A 10066-nucleotide genomic window follows, 5' to 3' on the forward strand; every position below is an offset into this window, starting at 1 on the left:
ATGGACATGTATACACTACCAAATGTAAAATAGATAGCTAGTGGGAAGCAGCTGCACAGCACAGGGAGATCAGCTCGGTGTTGTGTGACCACCTAGAGGGGTGGGATAGGGAGGGTGGGAGGGAGACGCAAGAGGGAGGGGATATGGGGATATATATATACGTATAGTTGATTCACTTTGTTATACAGCAGAAACTAACACAACAATGTAAAGCAATTATACTTCAATAAAGATGTTAAAAAAAAAAAGAATCCGCCTGCCAATGCAGGGCACACGGGTCCAAACCCTGGTCCGGGAAGATCCCACATGTCGCGAAGCAACTAAGCCCGTGCGCCACAAATATTGAGCCTGCACTTTAGAGCCCGCAAGCCAAAACTACTGAGCCCGTGTGCCACAACTACTGAAGCCCACGCACCTAGAGCCTGTGCTCCACAACAAGAGAAGCAACCACAATGAGAATCCCGCGCACCGAAATGAAGAGTAGCGCTCGCCGCAACTAGAGAAAGCCCGCGTGCAGCAACGAGACCTTACGCAGCCAAAAATAAATAAATAAATAAATAAATAAATAAATAAATAAAATAAAAAATCCAATGGTGGCAAGGCAGCATGGAAACAGAGTCCGATTATTAATAATGGGTGGCATTATGAACTGATAAAAATTCTTCTGGAAGGACATTTGACAATATTCACTCTGGAAATGTGGCCCCAAGAAATAACTGAAAAGAAGGAGGAAATTAACTGTACAGAATAAGCTATTTGTAGCAGCATTATTTACAGTGACCAGAAAATTAGGAAAATAAGATGAACATTTAATAAGGATAAACGGTTTAGTAATTTACAAGAAAATGTGCTGGCCTATTTCTCATTAATACTACAAATATTCACAGAGCACCTACTCTGGGCCTGGCCCTATTTTAGGTGCTAGATGGAACAAATAACAAAACAGACAAAAACTCCAGTCCTAGAGAAGCTCCCATTTGGATGGTGGTGGTAGATAAAAAAGAAAATCAACAAGTAAAGAACACAGTCTCTTAGAAGGTGTTCTGGAGAAAAATAAAATGGCACAAAGGAATAGAGACTGTGGAGGGGTGGGTGAGAGTGAGGGTATGATGTAATAGCAGTGGTCAGGAAGGTGGCAGTTGGGCAGAGTCTTGAATGAGGTATGAGCCCTGTGGATATCTGGGAGGGAGCATCCCGGGCAAAGCGAACAACAGCAGGTGCAAAGGCCCAGAGGTCGGAATATGCCTGGTGAGCTGGAGGATCAGCAAAGAGGCCAGAGTGGCTGGAGCAGAGAGGGGTGAGAGAAGAGAACAAGTGCAGATCAGGAGGGACTGTAGGGCCACTGCCAGGACTTTGGCTTTTACTCTGAGTGATTAGGGAGTCTCTGGAGGGTTCTGAACAAAGGAATCAAGAATAGACCACAGCAGGCAAATGTGACAGTAGAAAACCAGCCAGGAGGCTACTACAATAATCCCAGTGAGGAACTGGAGGGGTTGGGGGGAGGTAAACCAGAACAGTGCAGGAAGGAGGTGGGGTGGAGAGAGAGAGGGGTGGTCCTCTGGGTTGAACTGTGTCCCCTTAAAAAGATACCTGTGAATGTGAGCTTATTTGGAAATAGGGTCTTTGCAAATACAATCAAGGTAAGATGAGGTCATTAGTCTGGGGCCTAATCCAATAGGACTGGTGTCCTTATAGGAAGAGAAGAATGCCATGTGAAGACAGATGAGAGTGATGCAGCTGTAAGCTGAGGAGTGCCGAGGACCAACACCCACCGTCAGAAGCAAGGGAGGGTTCTACCCTACAAGTTTCAGAGGGGGCATGGTCCTGCCAGCACCTTGATGTCAGACTTCCAGCCCCCAGAGCTAGGAGGCAATACATTTCTGTTGTTTTCAGTCACCCGGTTTGTGGTTCTTTGTTGTGGCAGCCCTAGAGAACTGTCAATAATACACCAGGTTGAAAGTGGGGTCAGTAAGATTCCTGTCAGATTAGAGGTGAGGTGAGGGAAAAAGGGAGGGATTAAGGCGGACTCAGGGATGGGGAAGGTGCAGGTTTTGCAGGGAATGCTCAGGAGTTCCATTTGGAGCAGTAGGTATTATTAACCTTATAATTCTAACATAACTGTAAATAGGAAGACAATTACGATTTGGTGAAAGAAGTAGATCTGAAAGTTGTATGTTTACAGTGATTATATCCAGGTGAAATATGGCTCTAGGGCAAAACCTGAAAATTAGAAATAAAAATGCTTGCTGTGTAGGCAAGGTAGTAGGATTAAGGATGATATTTTTTTTCCTTAAAAAATGTTTCCCTCTATATAATGATTTAGGATATCTGAATATCAAAACTTTGTAAATAAGAACAAGGAAATGGAATCTGCAAATCAATACACATGCACACTTTAAAAAAGCAAAACCACGCATTGAGAAGATATTACATACTTAACACAGTAATCAAAAGATGCAAGGGGAAAAGCTAAAGATTTTTAAAGGGTAATAACATGTGTTGTGTTTATTCTTTTGCTCCCAGGCTTCATTAAGTTTCTGTTAAGTTATTGTTTTTTTGTAACTGCACCCCCTAAAGAGTTCTAATAGCACCTGATATTTGTGATTTTAATACACAAGCAATTTTGGTGGGAACAGTGCATTCATACAGTCTTAGGATCTGAATATCATGGACATTAGCCAGTTCCTGGAGTTGAGTCAAAATATAAATTTTGAGCTAGCACCAGATCCTTCTAAAAGTTAATGTCTCATCTTTCAAGAACCAGTGTATCAGGACTTCCCTGGTGGTCCAGTGGTTTAAGAGTCCACGCTCCCAGTGCAGGTGGCCTGCGTTTGATCCCTGGTCGGGGAGCTAGATCCCACATGCTGCAACTAAAAACCCACATGCCACAACTAAAAGATCCCACATGTGGCAACGAAGATCCCACATGCTGCAACTCAGACCTGGTGCAGCCAAATAAATAAATATTTTTTAAAAAAAAGAGAATCACTGTATCATTAAACAAATAACCGGGGACACTGAGGGCACAGATAAAGGATACCAAGCCCTGGCACGTCCAGGCCACATGTCACAGGAGTGGCCTTGCTGTAGCCCACGCTAACCTGTATTAGCAGGAGACACTCCCTATCCGCAACCTCCTGGTGCTGGGCCTGAGCTGCCATCTTGAAAATCTCCCAACCCCTGATACGGGTGTCTGCTGTCAGTCAGCTGTGCCCACCTCAGGCCACCCACTCGTTAGTATCCTTTCCAAACAGAAGAGCTGCTAATCTACCTGACATCCACGTTCCATGCCCCTGACAGCACCACGATGATGAGTGGGCAGGTCACTGTACCTAAAAGGCTGAAACTCAGACTCTGCCTCTCTCTCGAACTTCCTCTTACACACCATGGGGTATAATCTCTGTGCCCAGCCATCTCTGTCCCTCAGAGAGACACTGGCCCCATATTAGACTGGGGAGAGACTAGAAACTTTGCTTAGGCCTAAAGTCTAAGCCACATACTCCAATCTCGCCTTTTTTCCCGGAATGCTCTAGAGCACAGTACCCAATATTTCATGAGGTGTTAATAAAGTTGCACAGAAGCAGCTCTTTTAATTGACCTCCACTCAACCAACTTCCGATGAATCACTGCTTTTCATGCCCTCTGAAAATATGGGACCTGATGTCCAGAACACGCTAAATGCTCAAGGTTATTGGAACCCCTGTGCTTTCGAATACCTGTGCATTTCTCTTGTTGGCTGGGCTGCATGCTTATTCTTTCTTTCTTTCTTTCTTTTTGGCTGTGTTGGGTCTTCATTCCTGCACGCAGGCTTTCTCTAGTTGCGGCGAGGGGGGCTACTCTTCGTTGCGGTGCGTGGGCTTCTCATTGCGGTGGCTTCTCTTGTTGCGGAGCATGGGCTCTAGGCACGCAGGCTTCAGTAGTCGTGGCACGCGGGCTCAGTAGGTGTGGCTCGCGGGCTCTAGAGCGCAGGCTCAGTAGTTGTGGTGCACGGGCTTAGTTGCTCCGTGGCATGTGGGATCTTCCCGGACCAGGGATCGAACCCGTGTCCCCTGCATTGGCAGGCGGATTCCCAACCAGTGCGACACCAGGGAAGTCCCTGGGTTTCATGCTTATAAAGCAGCCCTGGAGGAACACTTGTGCTCCAGAGCACCTATATACTTTTCCTATTGACTGACTGTATGCTTATAAAGCATCAGTTGTCTAAGTGTGGTGGTGACCCAACTGCAACAATCATCCCTTGAGAACTTCTTAGGAATGCAAACTCTCAGGCCCCACCCCAGACCTACTGAATCAGAAACTCTGTGTATGGGGTCCAGGAATATGTGTTTTAACAAGCTCTCCAGGTGATTCTGATGCATGTGAAAATTTAAAAACGACTGTTAAAATGAATCAAATTTGTTTTTGTTTCCAAACTTTTATATGCCATTTGTACACATTATTGTAATTCATTGAAATACTATAAAACCCGATTAAATATAAGTAAGCACTAAAACGAATTGAATTTTAAAAAAAGAAAAAACCAAGTTGAAAGCTTTGGAAAGAATTAAGGCAATCTGCTAACCAAAATTTCTCTAGAACCAGGCATAGATGAAACACGTAAAGGACTAGGGAAAATTTCAAAAAAATTTACAGATTCTGCCCTTAGACTGTTTTACAGAAATCTTCAAATTCTTTTTTTTTTTTTTTTTTTTCGGCATGTGGGATCCTCCCATACCGGGGCGCGAACCCGGTTCCCCTGCATCGGCAGGCGGACGTGCAACCACTGCGCCACCAGGGAAGCCCCTCTTTTTTTAAATTAATTAATTAATTATATTTATTTTTGGCTGTGTTGGGTCTTCGTTGCTGCGTGCAGGCTTTCTCTAGTTGAGGTGAGCGGGGCTACTCTTCGTTGCAGTGTGCGGGTTTCTCATTGTGGTGGCTTCTCTTGTTGCAGAGCACGGGTTCTAGGGCGCGCGGGCTTCAGTAGTTGTGGCTTGCGGGCTCAGTAGTTGTGGCTCGTGGGCTCTAGAGCACTGGCTCAGTAGTTGCGGTGCACGGGCTTAGTTGCTCCGTGGCATGTGGCATCTTCCCAGACCAGGGCTCGAACCTGTGTCCCCTGCATTGGCAGGCGGATTCTTAACCCCTGTGCCACCAGGGAAGCCCGAAGTCTTCAAATTCTTGCTCCAATTAAAAAAAAATCAAAATTGAAAACCATAGACAACACATTATGGGTATGATTTATGCAAGAAAGATCTTTTAAAATCATATATTTTAAAAATGAACTTAAAATTAGTAATTTTTGGAAGAGTAATCAAAATCAATTTTTATTATAAGTACATTTATGTGTTTTAAAGAAAATGTAAATGCTTAAGGTAGGTTTGGAGATGCATTTTCCATGATTCTGCTCTTTGAATGAAATTTTTCATCAATCAGCCAATCTCACAGGATAAGAAGTTTTCTCCTGGACTTTGATTCTCGTGTTGGTTTTGTTTCTAGTGTGCATAGCTCTCTGGGGAACTGAAGGGAAAAGGGGAGATTGGCAAGGCAGGATTCAAGCATTCCTGGGTCCCAAGACCCTGGCCTGTAAAACCTGAAGGTGTCAAACCCCACTTTGATTTGAGGGCCACCCACTGGCTCACTGCCAGTCCTCTGGGGACAGCAGAGGAGGCCATCATGAGACATGGAAGAGCCCACTTCTGGGCACGTGAACCTAAAAGCTTTCTAAGGGTGAGAGATTTCCAGTCCATTCAACTCCGACATCCTTTGCTGCATGTTTTGGGTTCTTTGCATAACTTCCTTGGTTGCCAGATTGTACTTATAAAAAGAGAGGCCAAGTTTAGGGGGCGGATGTATGGAGGTGACTTATGTGTGTAACTCAGAGGACTGTTGTTCCAAGTCCTCTCCTACTTCAACGAAATCCTTTCTTGGTCATTTTGCCTGAAAATTCTACTCTCTACAACCAGAAAGATTAATTCCTTGGTTGTAGTCCTTTGGCCCTCCAGATCATGAAGTGCTAAGATCTCAGGGTCGGAAGCCAGTCTAGGCCTAACATGTGAGAAATCGCTCATCTGTCTCCTATTTGGTGCAAGGTAATAAAGCCTAAGACTGACAGTCTCTGATTTACAGTCTGGTCAGATTCCAAGGTCTCCTCAGCAGGGATCAGTCTGCCAAGAGGATGGCCTTAGAAGAAACAGGATATTTTACGGAGGAGTGTTTGGGTTTTTAAGTGTGTTGATGACAGAGTAAGAAAAACCAAATTTGTCATTTAGAGAAATGGTAGAACCAATTTACTTGCTGAGTATATATAAGACACACAGAGTCAGATTCACAAAACCTCTCTTACCCAGGCCATGACTGAATTCTTACATGTAGGACTTCAAAACTCAGAGAAAGCTTCCTATTGATTTTGATAACAATAAGGAAGTGTTCTGGGCTAAATTCTGTCTTCCCACCTTAAATTCATTTGTTGAAGTCCTAATCCCCAGTTGGTCAGATGGTGATTGCGTTTGGAGATAGGACCTTTAAAGGGTGATTAGGTTAAAATGAGGCCATTAGGGTGGGTCCCAATCCAATCTGATTGGTATCCTTATGAGAAGTGGAAATTTGGACACACACAGAGGCACCAGGCATGCATGGGCACAGAACAAAGACCACGTGCAGAAGCAGCAAGCCAAGGAGAGAAACCTCAGAAGAAATCAACCCTGCCGACACCCTGACTGTGGACTTCTAGCCTCCAGAACTGGGAGAAAATAGATTTCTATGGACACTCACTCTGCGGTATTTTGTTATGGCAGCCCTAGCAAACTAAGACAGGGAGAAATCCTTGTACTGGGGGGAGATCATGCTTCAAGCATGAGAAGTAAGCTGAAAATCTGACCTTTCAATACAAAGATTGGTTCTCCCATCCCTTCTCGCCAACTTAAGTATCAACCATCCCCTTCTCACTGAAGGTGACTGACAGAGGAGAATATAGGAGGAAAGCTTTGAGGGCAGCAATAACAGCATGCTAAATCCCCATGTTATGTACCACCATCATTCTGGGTATGGACCTCAATATGATTTTTCAAATGTACCGTATGTTTGATGCATTATTAAATGCAAGCATTCATAAGAAGACAAAAATTCATAAAGGATATAGAAGTTCAGATTCAACTGTTTCTCAGTTGACCATGTATAGCACTGTTCCAAGTGCTTCCCATATATATTTTTAAAAATTTTTATTGGACTGCAGTTGATTTACAATGTTGTGTTAGTTTCCGGTGTACAGCAAAGTGAATCAGTTATACATATACATATATCCACTCTTTTTTAGATTCTTTTCCCATATAGGTCATTACAGAGTATTGAGGCTTCCCATATATGAACGCATTTCACCCTCACAACAATCCTTGGAGGTAGGTATTGTTTTCCTCAATTTACAGATGAAGCCACTGAAACAGAGAGGTCAAGAGACCTATAAAATGTGGATGACGATAATACCTACCTCAAAGGACTGTTGCAATTATAAGTAAAAGGTTTCAAACAGGTCCTAGGATTTAGTAACATTAAAGAAGTGTAGATTATATTTTTATCACACTGCCTCCCTAATCAGATAAGGTTGAATTTGGGAGTAAAGAGATACCTTAATGCTACTCAGTTGTTCCACAACCGTTTACTGAGCAATTACCATGTGTCAGGCATTGCGCTAAATCCTGGATGGTAATGACAAGCCAATAGCATCTCAAGATGGTAAGACATCTTTTTTTTTTAAATTTTATTTTATTTATATTTTTATACAGAAGGTTCTTATTAGTCATCCATTTTATACACATCAGTGTCTACATGTCAATCCCAATCGCCCAATTCATCTCACCACCACCACCACCCCCCACCGCTTTCCCCCCTTGGTGTCCATATGTTTGTTCTGTACATCTGTGTCTCAATTTCTGTCCTGCAAACTGGTTAAGATGGTAAGACATCTTTGAAGAAAGGCAGGAAGGAGAAGCCAGGCTTTTAGCTGTGATTACCTCCAGGAAGTGCAATTGAGGAGTAATGTCTTTCAGGTTTTGATTTTATACACATCTGTACTCTGACTTTTTTTTTAATAAGCAAAATTTGATTTTGTAATTTAAAAACCAATGAAGTGGAAAAGTTTTTTTTAAAAAAAAAACCATGAATACTTGAGATTATGATCACTCAATCTCAGTCAATGATTCAAGGAAAACATTTTGCAAGTCTACTCTGTGAAAGATGAAAAGTATAGGAATTGGCTTCTGCCCCCCATGGCTTTACAATCTGCTTGGGCAGATAAGATGCAAACAGGACCAAAGCTACCCCAAAAGACAAGGCAGTCAGTAAACACCAGGAGAGCAAGTTCAGCAAAAAATTTACCCTCAAAGATAGAGCTAAATGGTCTTTGAAAAATGTACAGTTTTAGACGGAAATTAACACAGCTTTAGTGGAAGCTGATGGATTACAAACACCAGGACTCAACTAAAGCAAAACGAGGACTTTCGTTAGTCAGTAATCCACTCTTGATCACCTGAATGTTGAAACAAATTCAGTTCTAACCAGAGTTAAATGAGCAGTTACGGAAATGGGACTCTAGCACTTGAAGTTAAAGTTCCACTAACTCAGAAGTGTGGAGGGGCTTCCCTGGTGGCGCAGTGGTTGAGAGTCCGCCTGCCGATGCAGGGGACACGGGTTCGTGCCCCGGTCCGGGAAGATCCCACATGCGGCAGAGCGGCTGGGCCCGTGGGCCATGGCCGCTGAGCCTGCGCGTCCGGAGCCTGTGCTCCGCAATGGGAGAGGCCACAAGAGTGAGAGGCCCGCGTACCGCAAAAAAAAAAAAAGAAAGAAAAAAAGAAAAAGTGTGGAAATGTTGGCTAAAAGGTCCTGAGTCTGCCTAAGAATTGAATTTTCATGTGGTCACAGTCATAATTCTGGGATGAGTCAAAGTACTCCCATGGGGTCCATTCTCCAGTAGCTGGTCATGGTGAATTTCTACCAAACTTCTTTAAATGAAGAGATTAGACTTGCTGTCCCTACTTTCTCACCCCTCCCCTCTCCCCCTAGAAATCTGTCCTTTACCCCACCCCTCTTGATCATTATCAATGGCCTCCTGGTCATTTTTGTGTCCCTAATGTCTAGCAGAGTGCCTGGTAGAGTCTGGAAATGTCTGCTGAGAGGAATCAAAGACTCAGCTCAATGGCTTTTTCTCTAAGTTCTGTTCCATTTGGCCTCGTTGGGGCATGACACTAATATTGACCTGGCCTAGAAATTCTCTTTCCCATCATATTCCATGACTTCTGGTTCTCTCGCCCACCTCTCCCCAACTCCTCCATCCCCACCTTAGGTGCTTCCTTCATGGATATTCTTCCTGCCCTACGTCTCCCTCCTGCTTCCCGCATGTGGCTGCAGCCCAAGGCTCAGGCTTCACTCTCTCCTAAGGCCACACTTCATGGCATCCAGGAGATGATGATGATAATAATATGTGTTATAATAATAACAACAGTAATAACAACAATTGTCTAATGTGTATTAGGAACTTTACTCGTTATCTTATTTAATCCCACAAACTCTATGATATAGCTATTTTTACTCTATGTTATAGATGAGAAAACCAAGGCTCAGAAATAAAATGACACATGACTAGCAAGTAGCAGAACCGGGATTTGAGCCCAGGTCTTGCTGTATTGAAGGTCCAAAACAAACACATAAGTGAACATTGGAAATGGAAATTAAAATTTAGAAGGAAATGGACTGCGCTGCTTCCTGCCTACACCGCTGCTTCTACCCTCTCCTTGTGTTAGCGCTGCCTCTGCTCCCTCTCCACGTGTCCTTGTAGGTGTCCCATCTCAGCTTCAAACCCACTGTGTCTAAAACTCCTCATTTTCTTTTCTAAAAATCCCATCACTCGGGCTTCCCTGGTGGTGCAGTGGTTGAGAGTCTGCCTGCCGATGCAGGGGACGCGGGTTCGTGCCCCGGTCCGGGAGGATCCCACATGCCGCGGAGTGGCTGGGCCCGTGAGCCATGGCCGCTGAGCCTGCGCGTCCGGAGCCTGTGCTCCGCAACGGGAGAGGCCACAACAGTGAGAGGCCAGAGTACC

The 10066-nt window shown here is 44.0% G+C and overlaps 1 protein-coding gene across 7 annotated transcripts in view; it reads right to left on the minus strand.

The window, feature by feature from the left end:
* The window catches only part of MATN2 (matrilin 2), a 175881-nt gene that overhangs the window by 60818 nt on the left and 104997 nt on the right, over positions 1–10066 (minus strand). The window lies entirely within an intron of this gene.

This window comes from Physeter macrocephalus, chromosome 15 (genome assembly GCF_002837175.3).
Source record: "Physeter macrocephalus isolate SW-GA chromosome 15, ASM283717v5, whole genome shotgun sequence".
In the NCBI taxonomy this organism is placed as follows: Eukaryota; Metazoa; Chordata; class Mammalia; order Artiodactyla; family Physeteridae; genus Physeter; species Physeter macrocephalus.